Raw genomic sequence first — 15092 nt, 5'->3', positions numbered from 1 at the left:
TTCTGTACCTTTTCCCAGTGTCTTTCCCAGTGTCTCCAGCCTTTTCCCAAGTTAGTGCCAGGGTTTGGGAGAAACAAAGCGCTCTCTCTAGGTTTGGGTTGCTCAAGGTTTGGGTTATACAGATCCCCAGTGTAAAGCTGAGTCACAGAGGATGTCTCTGCTTCTTTCGCAGACTGGGCTTCACTCATGTTTATCAGCCAGACACCATCATGGGGGCTGTTTGCCCGCATTCTCCTTCCTGGGATCTGGAGTGTCCTTAACGATTCTGGAAGATTCCTGTTTTCCTTCTTCTGTAAAATAATTTGAAATGAGGACGTGTAGTACTTTCAGTTTTGTTCTTTCTCAAGATGGCTTTGGGTATTCAGGGCTCTTTGTGGGTCCATGCAAATATTAGAATTACTTTTTCTGTTTCTGTGAAAGTGTCACTGGAGGCCGGGCGCGGTGGCTCACGCCTGTAATCCCAGCACTTTGAGAGGCCGAGGCGGGCAGATCACAAGGTCAGGAAATCGAGACTATCCTGGCAAACAAGGCAAAACCCCGTCTCTACTAAAAATACAAAAAAATTAGCCAGGCGTGGTGGCAGGCGCCTGTAGTGGGTGCCTGTAGTCCCAGCTACTGGGGAGGCTGAGGCAGGAGAATGGCGTGAACCCGGGAGGCGGAGCTTGCAGTGAGCCAAGATCGCGCCACTGCACTCTAGCCTGGGCGACAGAGCGAGAGGCCGTCTAAAAAAAAAAAAAAAAAAATAGAAAGTGCCACTGGAATTTTGATAGCAATTGCATTGAATCTGTAGTTTTCCATGGGTAGTATAAACATTTTAACAATATTGATTCTTTCAATTTATGAACATGGGATATCATTCTGTTTATTTGTGTCTACTTTAATTGCTTGCATCAATTTTTTTTTCTATTTTTTTTGAGGCGAAGTTTCACTCTTGTTGCCCAGGCTGGAGTGCAATGGTGGGCTCTCAGCTCACCGCAACCTCTGCCTCCTGGGTTCAATTGATTCTCCTTCTTCAGCCTCCCGAGTAGCTGGGATTACAGGCATGTATCATCACACCCGGCTAATTTTGTATTTTTTAGTAGAGATGGGGTTTCTCCATGTTGGTCAGGCTGGTCTCGAACTCCCGATCTTAGGTGATGTCCCCCCCTTAGTGCTGGGATTACAGGTGTGAGCCACTGCGCCGGCCACATCAATGTTTTATAGTTTTCACTCTGTAGTGTCTAAAGAGTGTGAAAAAATATTTTATAGTTTTCAGAGTATAGATTTCTCATCTCCTTGTTAAATGTATGCATATTGTGTTGTTTTAATGCTTTTATAAATGGTATTGTTTTCATAATTTCTTTTTCAGATAGTTTGTTATTGGTGTATAAAAACACAACTGATTTTCATATGTTGATTGTGTATCCTGCAACTTTACTGAATTCATTAATCATTTCTAACAGTTTGTGTGTGTGTGTGGGGGGGCAACGTTAGGATTTTCTATATGTAAGATTATGTCACGAGCAGAGACAATTTAACTTCCTCCTTTCTAATTTGGATGGTTTTTATTGCTTTTTCTTTCCTATTTGCTCTGGTTGGGACTTCCAGGATTATGTTGAATAGAAGTGGTAAGAGTGGGCATACACTTCTTTTTCCTGATCTTAGAGAAAAAGCTTTTAGTTTTCCACTAAGTATGATGTTAGCTGTGGATTTGTCGTATATGGTCTTTATTATGATGTTGAGGTGCATTCCTTCCTACCTAATTTCTTGAGAGGTTTTTTAAAATCATAAAATGGTATCGAATTTTACAAAATGCTTTTTTTCTGAATCTATTGACATAAACATATTTTTTCTTTCATTCTGTTAATGTCTTCATGTTTATTTTGTCTGTTGAACTATCTTTGTATCCCAGAGATAAATCCTACTTGATTATTTCATATAATTATTTTAATGTGCTGTTGATTCAGTGTATTTATATCCAGTTTGTTGGAATATAATTTTTTAACAGTAGACTTTTATAGTTCTTTATTTTTATGTGGTATAAGTTAAAATGCTTTCCCTTTAATTTATATTTTTGCTTGGATTTCCTCTCTTTTTTTCTTATTCTACCTAAAGATTTGTCAATTTTATCTTAAAAACAAAAAAACTTATTTTTGTTGAAGTTTCCAATTGTTTGTCTAGTTTCTATTTCATTTATTTCACTCCTAACATTATTTCCTCTCTTCTGCTAATTTTGTGCTTCATTTGTTTCTTTAAAATTCAGTTCTTTCGGCTGGACGCCATGGCTCATGCCTGTAATCCCAGCACTTTGGGAGGCTGAGGTGGGTGGATCACAAGGTCTGAAGATCGAGACCATCCTAGCTAACACGATGAAACCCAGTCTCTACTAAAAATACAAAAAATCTGCTAAGCGTGATGGTGGTGCCTGAAGTCCCAGCTACTCGGGAGGCTGAGGCAGGAGAATCACTCAAACCCAGGTGGCAGAGCTTGCAGTGAGCCGAGATTGTGCCACTGCACTCCAGCCTGGGCAACAGAGCAAGACTCTGTCTCAAAAAAAAAAAAAAAAAAAAAAAAATCCAGTTCATTTGAGGTACAGTTAGGTTGTTTATTTGCCATTTGTATTTTTTCTTGATGTAGACCTTTATAGCACCTTTATAAACTTTATTCTTTGAGCTTTCTTTTCTCAGCACTCTGTAAGTTTTTGTACATTGTATTTCCAATTTTGTTTGTCTCAAGATATTTTTTGATTTCCCTTTTGATTTCTTCTTACACTCATTCGTTCTTTAGGAGTGTATTTGTTAATTTTGCATATTTATAAGATTTCCAATTTTCCTCCTGTTATTGATTTTTAGTTTCATTCTATTGTTGTTAGAAAATATACTTGATATAAGTTCAATTTACTGAAATTTGTTAAGATTTGCTTTGTGGCTTAACATGTGATCTGTCCTGGAGAATATTCCTTGTGACTTTGAGAAGAATATGTATTGTAATGCTATTGGATAGAATGATCTGTTTATGTCTGTTAGGTCTATTTTTCTATAGTGTTGTTCAAGTTCACTGTTTGTGTACCGGTTTTCTACATGGGTGATCTATCCATAGTTAAAAGTGAAGTATTGAATTTCCCTACTATTATTGTAAAGCTATATATTTCTCCCTTTAGTTCTGTTAGTGTTTGTTTCATATATTTAAGTGCTCTAATGTTGAATACATATATACAGTCATTCCTTGGTATCCTTGGAAATTGATTCCATCACCTCATCTACAGATGTTCAAGTCTCATATAAAACGGCATAGTATTTGCATATAACCTATACATATACTCTTTTATACTTTAAATCATCTCTAGATTACTTGTAATATCGAATACATATATATGTGACCTAAAAAGTTGTTATGCTGTATTGTTTAGGGAATAATTACAAGAAAAAAGTTCTTACATGTTTGGTACAGATGTAACCATTGTAAGCCTAACTATTTTTAATTTGTGGAATTGGTGGATGTGAAAGCTGTGCATACAGAGGATCCACTGTGTTTATAATTGTTATATCTTCTTGACTAATTGATCCTTTTATAATTATATGACATTCTTTGTTTCTTGTGACAGTTTTTCATTTAAAGTCTCTTTGTCTGACATAAATATAGCCACTCTTGCTCTCTTTTGGTTAGCATTTACATGAAATATCTTTTTACATATTTTCATTGAAAGCCTACGTATATCCTTAAAACTAAAGTATGTCTCTTATAGGCAACATCTAGATGGATGTTGTTTTTGTTTTATTTTAAATCAATTCAGCTAGTCTTTGTTTTTTGGTTGGAAAATGTAATAAATTTAAACTGATTTAAAGTGGTCATTGATAGGTAAGGACTTAACTATTGTCATTTTGCTAATTGTTTTATTTTATTAAGAGCCACTTTTCTGGCAGCTAATAGTGTTCTTACCGTGTTGTAGCTCCTTTTTTCCTTTCTCTCTTGCTGTCTTTCTTTGTTATTTGAATCAGGAGGTTCTAGCTAGATTTTTTTGTAGTGGTATGCTTTTATTCCTTTATCTTTTGTGCATCTACTACAGGTTTTTTCTTTGTGATGATCATGAGGCTGGCATAAAACATCTTATAGTTATAACAGTATTTTAAACTTATAACAACTTAATTTTAATTACATATGAAAACTCTAAACTTTTATTCACCCCATTTTATGTTATTGATTTCACAACTGACATCTTTTTTATAATATGTAATCATTAACAAGTTATTGAAGCTATAATTTTTAAAATTTCTGTCTTTTTAACCTTAATACTAGACTAAAAATGATTTATTTTTATTCATTACAGTATTGTAGTACTATGAATTTACTCTATATTTACTTTGACCAGTGAATAACAGCTTGCTGGATGCAATATTCTTGGTTGGTGATTGTTTTCCTTTAATACTTTGAATATATCATTCTATTCTCTCCTGCCTGCAAGGTTTCTCCTGAGAAATTTACTGATAGTGTTATGTAGCTTCCTTTGTAAGTGATGAGCTGCTTTTCTGTTGCTGATTGAAAAATTCTCTTACTTTGTTTTTTGACAATTTGATTAAGATGTGACTCAATGAAGATGTCTTTATGCTCAACCTATTTGCAGTTCTTTGGGTTTCATGTATCCATATGTTCATTTCCTGCTCCAGATCTGGGAAGTTTTGTGTTCTTTCTTTCTTTCTTTCTTTCTTTCTTTCTTTCTTTCTTTTCTTTCTCTCTCTCTCTTTCTCTCTTTTCTCTCTTTCTCTCTCTTTCTCTCTTTCTCTCTTTCTCTCTTTCTCTCTTTCTTTCTTTCAGACAAAGTTTCATTGTTGTTGCCCAGCCTGGAGTGCAATGGTGTGATCTCGGCTCATTGCAACCTCTGCCTCCCAGGTTCAAGTGATTCTCCTGCCTCAGCCTCCCAAGTAGCTGGGATTACAGACATGCACCACCATGCCTGGCTAAGTTTTTGTATTTAATAGAGACAGGGTTTCACCATGTTGGTCAGGCTGGTCTTGAACTCCTGACCTCAGGTGATCCACCCTGCTTGGCCTTTCAAAGTGCTGGGATTACAGGTGTGCACCACCAGTCATCATCATTTCTTTAAATAACCTTCTAGCCTTTTTCTTTTTCTTTAATCCTTCTGAGATTTCTATGATATGCTTATTGGTGTGCTTGACCGTGTCCCGTAAGTCCTATGTGATTTCTTCACTCTCTTAATTATTATTATTATTATTTTTGTTCCTCTGAATGGGTAATTTCAAATGATCTGTCTTAGTGTTTGCTGATTCTTTCTTCTACTTGACTGATTCTTCTATTAAGCTCTCTATTCTTTTTTTCACTTTAGACATTGTATTCTTTGGCTCCAGAATTTCTGTTTGGCTCTTTTTGTGTGTGTGTGGTTTCTATCTCTCTATTGAACTTCTGATTTTCTTTTGATGTATTGTTTTCCTGATTTTGTCTAGTGTTCTGCATTCTCTAATAGTTCACTGAGCTTTAGGATGGCTATTTTGATTTACTTATTATGGAATTTATAAATCTCTCTTTCTTTGGGGTTCGTCCACTAGAGCTTTATTTTGTTACTTTGGTGCTGCTATATTTCCTTGAATCTTTGTGCTCCTTGTAGACTTTACTCTCGTTACATTTGAAGAAGTAATCGTCTTCTCTACTCTTTACTGACTGGCTTCAAGACAGAAAGACCTTCACTGGCAAGCCCAGCTAGAGATTCTGGGAGCCTCTCAGACTTTTCCTGGATGCATCAATTTTACTCTTCTTTTTCTCTATAAGAGGAGAAATTTTAGGGATTGTGTGCTGTCTCTGGATTCTGCAACACCAGGTCTGGTGCTATGATGCTCCCGTTTATTTTTCCTAGGGAAATGTTCAAAGTTATGTGCTTTCTCCCAAATCAGCAGGGTTGAGCTCTCTGCTAAGATCCATACCTTCTGTTGAGATATGTGTGCTATCAATGGGATTTTATGTGGGCTATGCACAGAGTACTGTCCATGGGGAGGGCATGTGGGGTCCTGGAGGTATGTGTCAGCTGATTATGATGGTCCTCAAGTGAGTCATTCTGTGGGCAAACCTCTTTGTGGAATGTGAAAGCTGATTAACAGGATATATGTTCTAGTCTTTTCAGTGCGTCCACTCTTGGGTTTTGTGTTCCACTGGAGTGCTGAAATATCAGTTAGACTCTGTGATTTCCACAAAGATATACTCATCCATGGGTGGCTACCACAATTGGTGTTTTGGCAGGGCGTGACATCTAGAATCTCCTAATCCATCATCTTGCTGACATCTCTCCCTGTTTTCACTGTTGTTATTTTATTTAATTAATTATTATAATTTTTTGAGACAGAGTTTCGCTCTTGTTGCCCAAATTGGAGTGCAATGGCACAGTCTTGGCTCACTGCAACCTTCCCCTCCTTCAAGCGATTCTCCTGCCTCAGCCTTCCTGAGTAGCTGGGATTACAGGTGCGTGCTTCCACACCTGGCTAATTTTTTGTGTTTTTAGTAGAAACAGAGTTTCACCATGTTAGCCAGGCTAGTCTCGAACTCCTGACCTCAGGGAATCCACTCACCTCGACCTCTCAAAGTGCTGGGATTACAGGCGTGAGCCACCAGGCCCAGCCTTCATTGTTATTATTGTTATAAGATGTCCAATTACCTTCATGTATCGCTGATAATGATCCAGTTTTTATTCTCATGGTGATTCATATGGGAAAAGTTAGTTTGTATGATTATTTAGGAGTCATCATTTCTTCATTTTAGACAGTTTTGCTTACTTTTTAGGAAAAAACCCAAAATTTGATCTAACTTAAATGTGAATTGTGATTCAGAAGGGTGGAAGACATTATCATTTCTGTGGCTTCAAATACCAGTGTTGCTTGTTTATCTGTGTTGCTAAGGTTGACTTTTGTTGCTGTCCCTCATGTGTTGGGATTAACCACAGTGACTGAATGGGGATTCTTACGGTTTGAATTCTGTCCCCTCTAAAACTATTAAAGTCCTAACTCCCTGTACCGGTAAATTTGACCTTATTTGGATGCAGGATATTTGTAGATGATCAGTTATGGTGAAGATTCCATCTTTATTACAAAGAGAAGTTTGGACATGGAGATACATGCACACAGAAAGAATGTCATGTGTAAATTGGAGTTATGCTCCCCAAATCCAAGGAATTCGCAGAAGCTACAAGACAGACCTGGAACCATCCTTCTAGGGTAGATGCCTTTGGAGTGAACATCCTGCTGACACACTAATCTCAAGTTTCAGGTCTCCAGAACTCTGAAACAAAAAATTTCTGTTGTTTGAGCCACTCGGTTTGTGGTGCTTTGTTAAAACTGACCTAGAAAACTAATAAGGGGCCATTATATAGGAATCCATACTTTTCTTGGTTGCCCCACCTTAGCACTCTACATTAAAAGTTCTATATTAGGAGAGTTTGAGGGAGCGCAAACTATCAAAACCACACCTAGGAGAAGTTTATTTCAGAAACAGAAATTAAAGAGTCACTCAGGCTGGTAAATGTACTGAGACTTTTGACCCGTTACAGTAATCTGTCTCTGATGTGTCTGGCCCATGGGAGTTACTTGTAACTTATGAGATGCAAAACCCCATTGGGCTCCTATATGACTGGGAAGTGCCCATCATTCACTCATTTCCATTTTATTAGATCTTAGGATATTTAATATGCCAATATTCAGAGTAATAAAGATAGAGCTATGAGTAAAAGTCTGCCGGGAAATTGGTAATGAAAATACTTTTGTGGGTGACACAGCAATTTCACCCACTCACATCTAACTGAAAAGTTCTCTTCATAGAGACCAGATAACCCAAGCTGTGCTGTGCTGTTTGACACGTACATATTTCCCCTTTCATCATAATTACTCTGCTGGCCAGTGCGTGGGTACTGTATTTTTTTTCCCATTTGAGGAGCAAGTTTTTTTTTTTTTTTTTAAGAAAGGAAGAAGAAAGACAGGAAAGTTGTTTGCTTGAGTGTAGAAATGCCATCGTGAAGTAAGACATTTTAAAAAATTCTCTTATTTCTGGTGTGATGTGTAGTTGTAATTCCACAGTATAGGTTACTTAAACGTAGCTAGAAGCAGCTTGATTACATTTTATATCAGGGTGAAAATGTCCCTGGCTATTGGTATACAGCTGGGAAGGAATTTTATGGCTGAACTGAAGCAAATCTGAAAAGTGAGGAGGTCTGACTAAACCCTCTTTCATCATGCCACTAAAATCACTGTTTGGTGTTAGCTTCTGAACCAAGATATGAGTCACAAATTTAAAAAGCCTCAAGAATATGTGCTTGCAAAATAATGTGTACCAATTTCCTTTAATGGAAAAAATTAGCTGATATACATTTAAGACTTATAAACGAGATATAAAGTCAAATAGTAGTGCTATGTCTAAGGACTTTGCTGGGCTCTGTGAGAAACACAGGGAAGGGTAAGTTAGGTGTTTAATCTGAAGAATCTGAATGCCTGTCCAAGAAGTCAGGTCATATAGTTAAAATGCTAACACAAATTTTTTGAGTAGTATATAATCTGAGCCAAATGGTTGATACAGCAGGCAGTAAATACAATAGGAATTCAAAAGAAGGAAAGGTCACCTTAATTCAATCTGTTGTTCATTCGTTCTTTTGATCAGCAAATATTTCTTAAGCATGTATTATATGTCATGTACTGGCCTGAGTGAGAGAAACAATTTAATACGCACATAGCATCCAGTATGCCTGCGGCAGTCGAAGTTATTGATTACAGTCACACCTATGATCTCACCTTCTCATCTGACCTCTACTTTAACACCATTTTACAGGTGAGAAAATCAAGACTCAGCACTCAAAAAAAAACAAGTTAACTAATTCAAATGAGTATTTGAGTTAAACCTGATGGTTTGAGTAACAGTTTTCAGAGATGACTCAGAGGTATGAGGTCTGGGTGCTTGAGAGGCCTATGAACCAAAATAGTCATTGAATGAGTGTGTGTTTAGGTGAGATGAGAAATTTTATTTTAAATATATTGAGTTAAAAGCAGTGGTGGGGCGTCTATGTGAACCATCCACTTCGTCTTTGGAGATGTGAGCCTGCATCTTTGATAGCAAAAGGTTTGGGTGACATCCATATAGAGATGATAATTGAAGTGTTAATAGTCAGTGAGTTTTCCAGAAGAAGTAGTATGAGTATTTGAGAGAGGGGGGCAAAGGTTCCAATCTTGTGAAAAGCCTGTGTTTGGGGAGGTGGGGAAAGATTGACAAAAGCAGTCATCCAAGAGACCAACAAGGAGAAGGAAGAGCATCAGGAAATGCTGCCTCATCCCAGAGGTTGATAGCATTACTTCAAGATGAAACACGTAAAAAGCTACCAGGAATACAAGGAGAAAGAGGGCAAAACAGAAACAGAAAAAGGGCCTTTGAGGATAGCAACAATGCTGATTTGTGGTTCTTGGGAAGGTTCAGTGAAGGAGGAGGAGCCAAACCAGATTACTTCAAGAGATGGGAGCATAGGGAAGAATGAAAGTATTGGATATAAACTATTCAACTGGGGGGAGTTTAAAAAATGTAAGTGTGAAATCTTTCAACTGAAAAATAATTATCCAATGTTGTTTTGCACTTGTCCAAAGATTAGATTAATATTACCCTGCTAATGAAATGAAAGCAGCATTCTACTTTCCTGATTCCTTTAATTGCTCTTAGTGCAATGTTGGCAGACTGCTTTAGGGAATTATCTGAAATCTGATTCCTATTAGATTCAGAATTTAGTCATCATCATGGTTCAGAGAGTAAGACGTGGAAGAACAAAATCAACAAAGATCATGCCCTGTGCCAGACCAGAGAAAAGAGGAATACTAGACTGTGCTCTTTCATGGCAGGTCCAGTGCTTTTGGTAGTCTCCATTTATTCCCACTGCCAAGCAAAGTCTCAGCACATGGCAAGTGCTTTACAATATTTATTGGATGTAATGTGGAAGTGTTAATTGTGGACATAACGATTTTACTGTACATACTTCTTTTTGGACTCCTTAAGCATGAATTACCTGGTGGCATCCAGGATCGAAGGCTTTAAAGGCAGTGTTTAAACCAAAAGGCCATCACTAATAAGCTCACTACAAAAACAAAGACTACAAGAATTTCATGGCTTTATGCTATTCTCCAATTTACCACATTTTTTAAAGGTTTTTAGAGCTTAGATGTGGAAATTTTTCAGGTGTGTAGAGTTAAGATGATGCTGTAATGCATCAACATGACTTAATGCAGATGAGACATTTTCTGTTACTCCTCTTAGAATGACCAAGTCATGTTTTATTTATTTACAATTTACATTCACCTTTTCCTAAAGGAGTTTGATGTGCCATACAAAACTATATTAATATAAAAGTTACAATTAGGATTAGAAAGAAGAGTAGAGCAGCAATCATCTGTAAGGGACAGAGAGAGGATATGTTTTTAGACTATCAAAATAAAACCTTTCTTATAACAGGACATTTATTGAATTTGCCTCCTCTCTGTGTTTCCCAGTAGCTCAGGCAAAGCTGAAGTAGTTTGGATATAATTTTATTGTTGGTTAAAATAATCACATTTCTCTGGAGTCAAACCTTTCCCAGGAACCAAGCTCTAGGAGGAATCTGTCATGCAGTTTCTTATATAGGTGATTTGGAGGAACACAGCAGTCAGTGTTTTAAGAACACAATCACAGTGTTTTAAGAACAAAATCACGCAATACCCAGGTAAAATGTTCAGCAAAGTACCTTTTATGTTGCCCTCTATAAAGGTTGAAGGTGTAACATTAAATTGAACCCCAGGGAAGATACTTCCACTGGAGCATGGGAGAGGGTAGTTGCCAGATAGTGAATTGCTTTTTTAAAAAAACTGTTTATATACTTTTATATTATGAAAGTAATTCAAGTAGATAAATCTATAAAGATAAAAAGAAATACATTTATAATTTCAACATTACTATTAATATTTGCTTTGTTGCCACAATGAATAAATGCATGTCTAAACATATGAATATAAATTTATATATGGTATACAGATGTATATATGAATGAGAACATATAGTGTATATGAACATTTGGAATTGAGATATGTCTATATATCTATGTGGATATATGATTTTGTATTAGTCTTCCATTTAATAAAAAATCATGACCATTTCCTCATGAAAACTATTTTAATGGTTAATAATTCTTTATGCAAATAATTTCTAATTTATTCAACTCTCAGTTGTTGGGAAATTGATATTTTATTTTATTAAGGATATTATCGCTGTGATATTTGTTGCAAATACTTTCATAGTTTATGATTTGCCTTTTAATCTTTTGGTATTACAAACTTTCATTTTTATTTAGTCAATCTTTTCCATTGTAATTTTGTTTCTGCTTTTTTTCCATAAAATCTTCCTCCTCTGGTTCATTTTTTCAGCTTTGAAAAGCTGAACTTTAGCTAGACAATGATTATGTCTACTAAAACCTAGACTTAGGCAAGTTATGATTTTTAATAAGAAAAATACAATAGTGCCAGTCAGAAGAATGTAATTTTAAGTAGTGAAGAGAAAAAAATATGACTGAAAGGATAAAGTCCCAAGTCTTACTAGGAAGACTTTTCCCTTTATGTTTTCTGCTTTGCTATACTTTGAAATGTCTTTCCCACTCCAAAATGGTATGAATGTGTTTCTAAATTTTCTTCTAATTCTTTTATATTTTCACATCTTACACTTAAATTTTATTCATTTGGATTATTTAACTTGGTATATTGAATACATCTAAGTCATTTTATTTCCAAATGAACCTGAATCTCAACACCATTTTTAACAAATCGCCCTTTCCCTCTGATCTGAAATGGTATTTGCTAATGTTCTGTTACACTCTGTTTCTTAGGACTCCTGCCCAATCCTAGTGTTTCTAACCAAACTTGTGTATAGCTTTCCCTTTACATCTTTGTCATTTTAATTTGTAAACTTTTGATATTGGGAATGGCTTTGCTTCACTAAATATATTAAAAGTAGCACTCCAAATGTTTTAGTATTTTAAAATGGTTTATAGATCATGAGAAATATCTGTTCCTTGACAGCTGAGTTTATAAAACTGCCGGATTGTATAGCCTTCCTTGAAGGCAATTCTTCAAATTAAAAAAATAATGTCCATAGCTATAGGCCTATTATTTCATTTCTTTTGAGTCCATCTTGATTATTTATATTTTCTCACGAACTGTCCATTACACACAATATTTATAATTTTCTATTTTAAAAATCTATAAAATTTTGTATGGAATATTTGCATATGATATTCTTTCATACTTTTAAATAATCCCATGTTTCTTGATTACATATGCTTTCTCATTATTAATGTTTGTGTTTTTTCTCTTCTGCTAAGTTTATCAAAGTGTAAATCTTTTAAAAAATAACTATGAAGGCCAGGCGCGGTGGCTCAAGCCTGTAATCCCAGCACTTTGGGAGGCCGAGACGGGCGGATCACAAGGTCAGGAGATCGAGACCATCCTGGCTAACACGGTGACACCCCATCTCTACTAAAAAATATACAAAAAACTAGCCTGGCGTGGTGGTGGTGCCTGTAGTCCCAGCTACTCGCGAGGCTGAGGCAGGAGAATGATGGGAACCCGGGAGGCGGAGCTTGCAGTGAGCTGAGATCTGGCCACTGCACTCCAGCCTGGGCGACAGAGCCAGACTCCGTCTCAGGAAAAAAAAAAAAAAAAAAAAACTATGAAAATTTTATAATCCATTTCTATTATGTTCAAACTTATTTAATTATTTTAGTAATTGAATACTCGATTATATTTAATAACTTCTCTAATTTTTTTCTTCCAATTTTCCTTAGGTTTTGTCTTGATTTTCTGACATTTTGAGTTCAAATGAAACCTTGAAGACTTTTTTGTGAGTAAATTTGGCCACATATCTGAAGTTTATATTTTTGTTTTTATTCTCATTATCTTTTATATAAGTATTTCTCAAGTGACAAATCTTAAAACTTTAAAAAGTGTTTACATTAAACTGTGTCACAAGAATTGTGTTGGTTTCAGAATATTTAGTGAATGGCTTTTCATTGTTTATTACAGTACAGTAATAGTATGAAATGAGAATTACTTGATCTTTATCATTTGATACAAGGAAGAGGTTACTGTTAAACCGGCCCTAAATCATTTTTAAAAAGCAATTTTTAATACTTTTCATTCTATATTAGCTTTGTAAGAAGTTTTTCATTGTCTAAATGTTTCTTGTCTTCAAAATGAGGTCTTAAACTTTATAAGTGATATGTTTAATGTGTCTTGTAAGAGTTTTGTTTTTGCTGTTTTGTTTTCTTGTTCCCTTATTTGCTTTTTTACACACACCTTTTTTTGGGGTCTCTAAAAAAACTGTTTCTAAACTATTTTTATATTGTAAATTTTAAAATACAGTGATTTTGAAGATTTACATTGTGTTTCACATTCAGCTTGTGGCTACATTTATATTTATTCAAAAATATTCTTCAAAGGTTTTTTTTTAGTAACCAAAATCCAAAATCTAGTGCAGCTGGATCTTTTGAATGTTTATTTCCCTGTTTTATGTGAGATATTTAGCATGCTTTTAATCATCTTTCTTTTTTTTTTTTTTTTGAGACAGAGTCTCACTGTGTCGCCCAGGCTAAAGGTGCAGTGGCGCGATCGATCTCGGCTCACTGCAAGCTCCACCTCCCAGGTTCATGCCATTCTCCTGCCTCAGCCTCCCAAGTAGCTGGGACTACAGGCGCCTGCCATCACGACTGGCTAATTTTTTTTGTATTTTTGTTAGAGATGGGGTTTCACTGTGTTAGCCAGGATGGTCTCGATCTCCTGACCTCGTAATCTGCCCGTCTCAGCCTCCCAAAGTGCTGGGATTACAGGAATGAGCCACCGCACCTGACCAGTTTTTTCCTACTTTGTATTAAATTTTATCTTATTAATAATCACTTAAACTCAATTCTATTATTAATTGGTTTCAGTTTCATTATCAATTGTTAATCTTTTTTTAAATCATGACCTCCTCATTCTTAGATTTTAAATTTGGATTTATCCCTTGGTAGAACAGTGTCAAGTAATTTTTTTTCAAGATTGTGGATATGTTTTTCTCAATATGCCTACACTTTATAATAACTTTCTATTTCCTTCGTGCGTGAATGACAAGTTGGTTTAGCATAACATTTTAGTTCACCACCTTTTTTCCTTCAAAATTCTGTGGTTGCTTTTTTCGTTACCTCTTGGCATTTCACATTGCAAAAGAAGAGTCTGAAGCCAGCCCAGTTTTGATTTCTCTGTTAGTAACATGTGTTTTCTGGAGGATTGCTTGTTAGATGGTTTGTTTATTTTTGTAAGTCCAGTATTTCGTCACTCTTAGGTTTCTTTTTAATAATTTATACTAAGCCCCTTTCAATATAAGAGTTATCTTTGAAAATTGTGTCCATATTTATCTTATCAGAGTATCCTGTTGATTCTTTACCTCCATCAACTCTGGAATTGATGTTCACTTTCTTAACCTCCTGTTCCCATCCAAGATCAAACCACTGGCATCTCTTACTGGGAGTCTCACTATAAAAGCCTTAGATTTGCTTCTTTACAAATCTGTGCATGTAGTCAGAAAGATTGTTTTGTCTCCAGATTCAATTCTGTTCACATCACATATCTGCTTAAGTAACTTTGATGGGTTTTAGATGAAGAGTGAAATCTCTAACACAGATTTACTATAGAATTTTTAAAACTGCAAGTGGGGATCTATTGATGTGTCATAAAATCAATTTGTGAGATCATGACAGCATTAAATAAATCATTATACAGATGGAATATACATATAAAATATAAATAAACCTAAACAAAAGATTTCATGAACTGCTACCTACTTTTACGATAAGAAAAACACTCTGGTATGTACTATTTTATTCTGTTCTTTCATTTTTTTAAAATGCTCTCATGATCTAGCAAATTGATTTCTGTATATGTACATATGGGTTTGTGTACTGGGCTATGATATAGAAAGTATTTCTTACTTTAGGTCATGGCGTTAAAAAAAAATGGTTGAAGTCTCTGACCTACAGTGCCCTGGATAATCTAGCCCTTGCCTGTTTCTCCCATTGTCATCTCATCCATGTTCCT

At 35.7% G+C, this 15092-nt stretch overlaps 1 long non-coding RNA gene across 1 annotated transcript in view; it reads left to right on the top strand.

The window, feature by feature from the left end:
- Positions 1-13492, top strand: part of LOC110743116 — a 123516-nt gene extending 110024 nt beyond the window's left edge. The window contains exon 4 of the long non-coding RNA XR_002521633.2: positions 12809-13492. This is a non-coding gene — a long non-coding RNA (uncharacterized LOC110743116). The remainder of the gene's footprint in view (positions 1-12808) is intronic.
- The last annotated feature ends 1600 nt before the right edge of the window (positions 13493-15092 follow it).

The sequence above is a fragment of the Papio anubis genome, chromosome 6, assembly GCF_008728515.1.
Source record: "Papio anubis isolate 15944 chromosome 6, Panubis1.0, whole genome shotgun sequence".
NCBI classification, from domain to species: Eukaryota; Metazoa; Chordata; class Mammalia; order Primates; family Cercopithecidae; genus Papio; species Papio anubis.
Note: the sequence above shows the minus strand (reverse complement) of the source record. Positions and strands in the feature narration are given on the sequence as shown.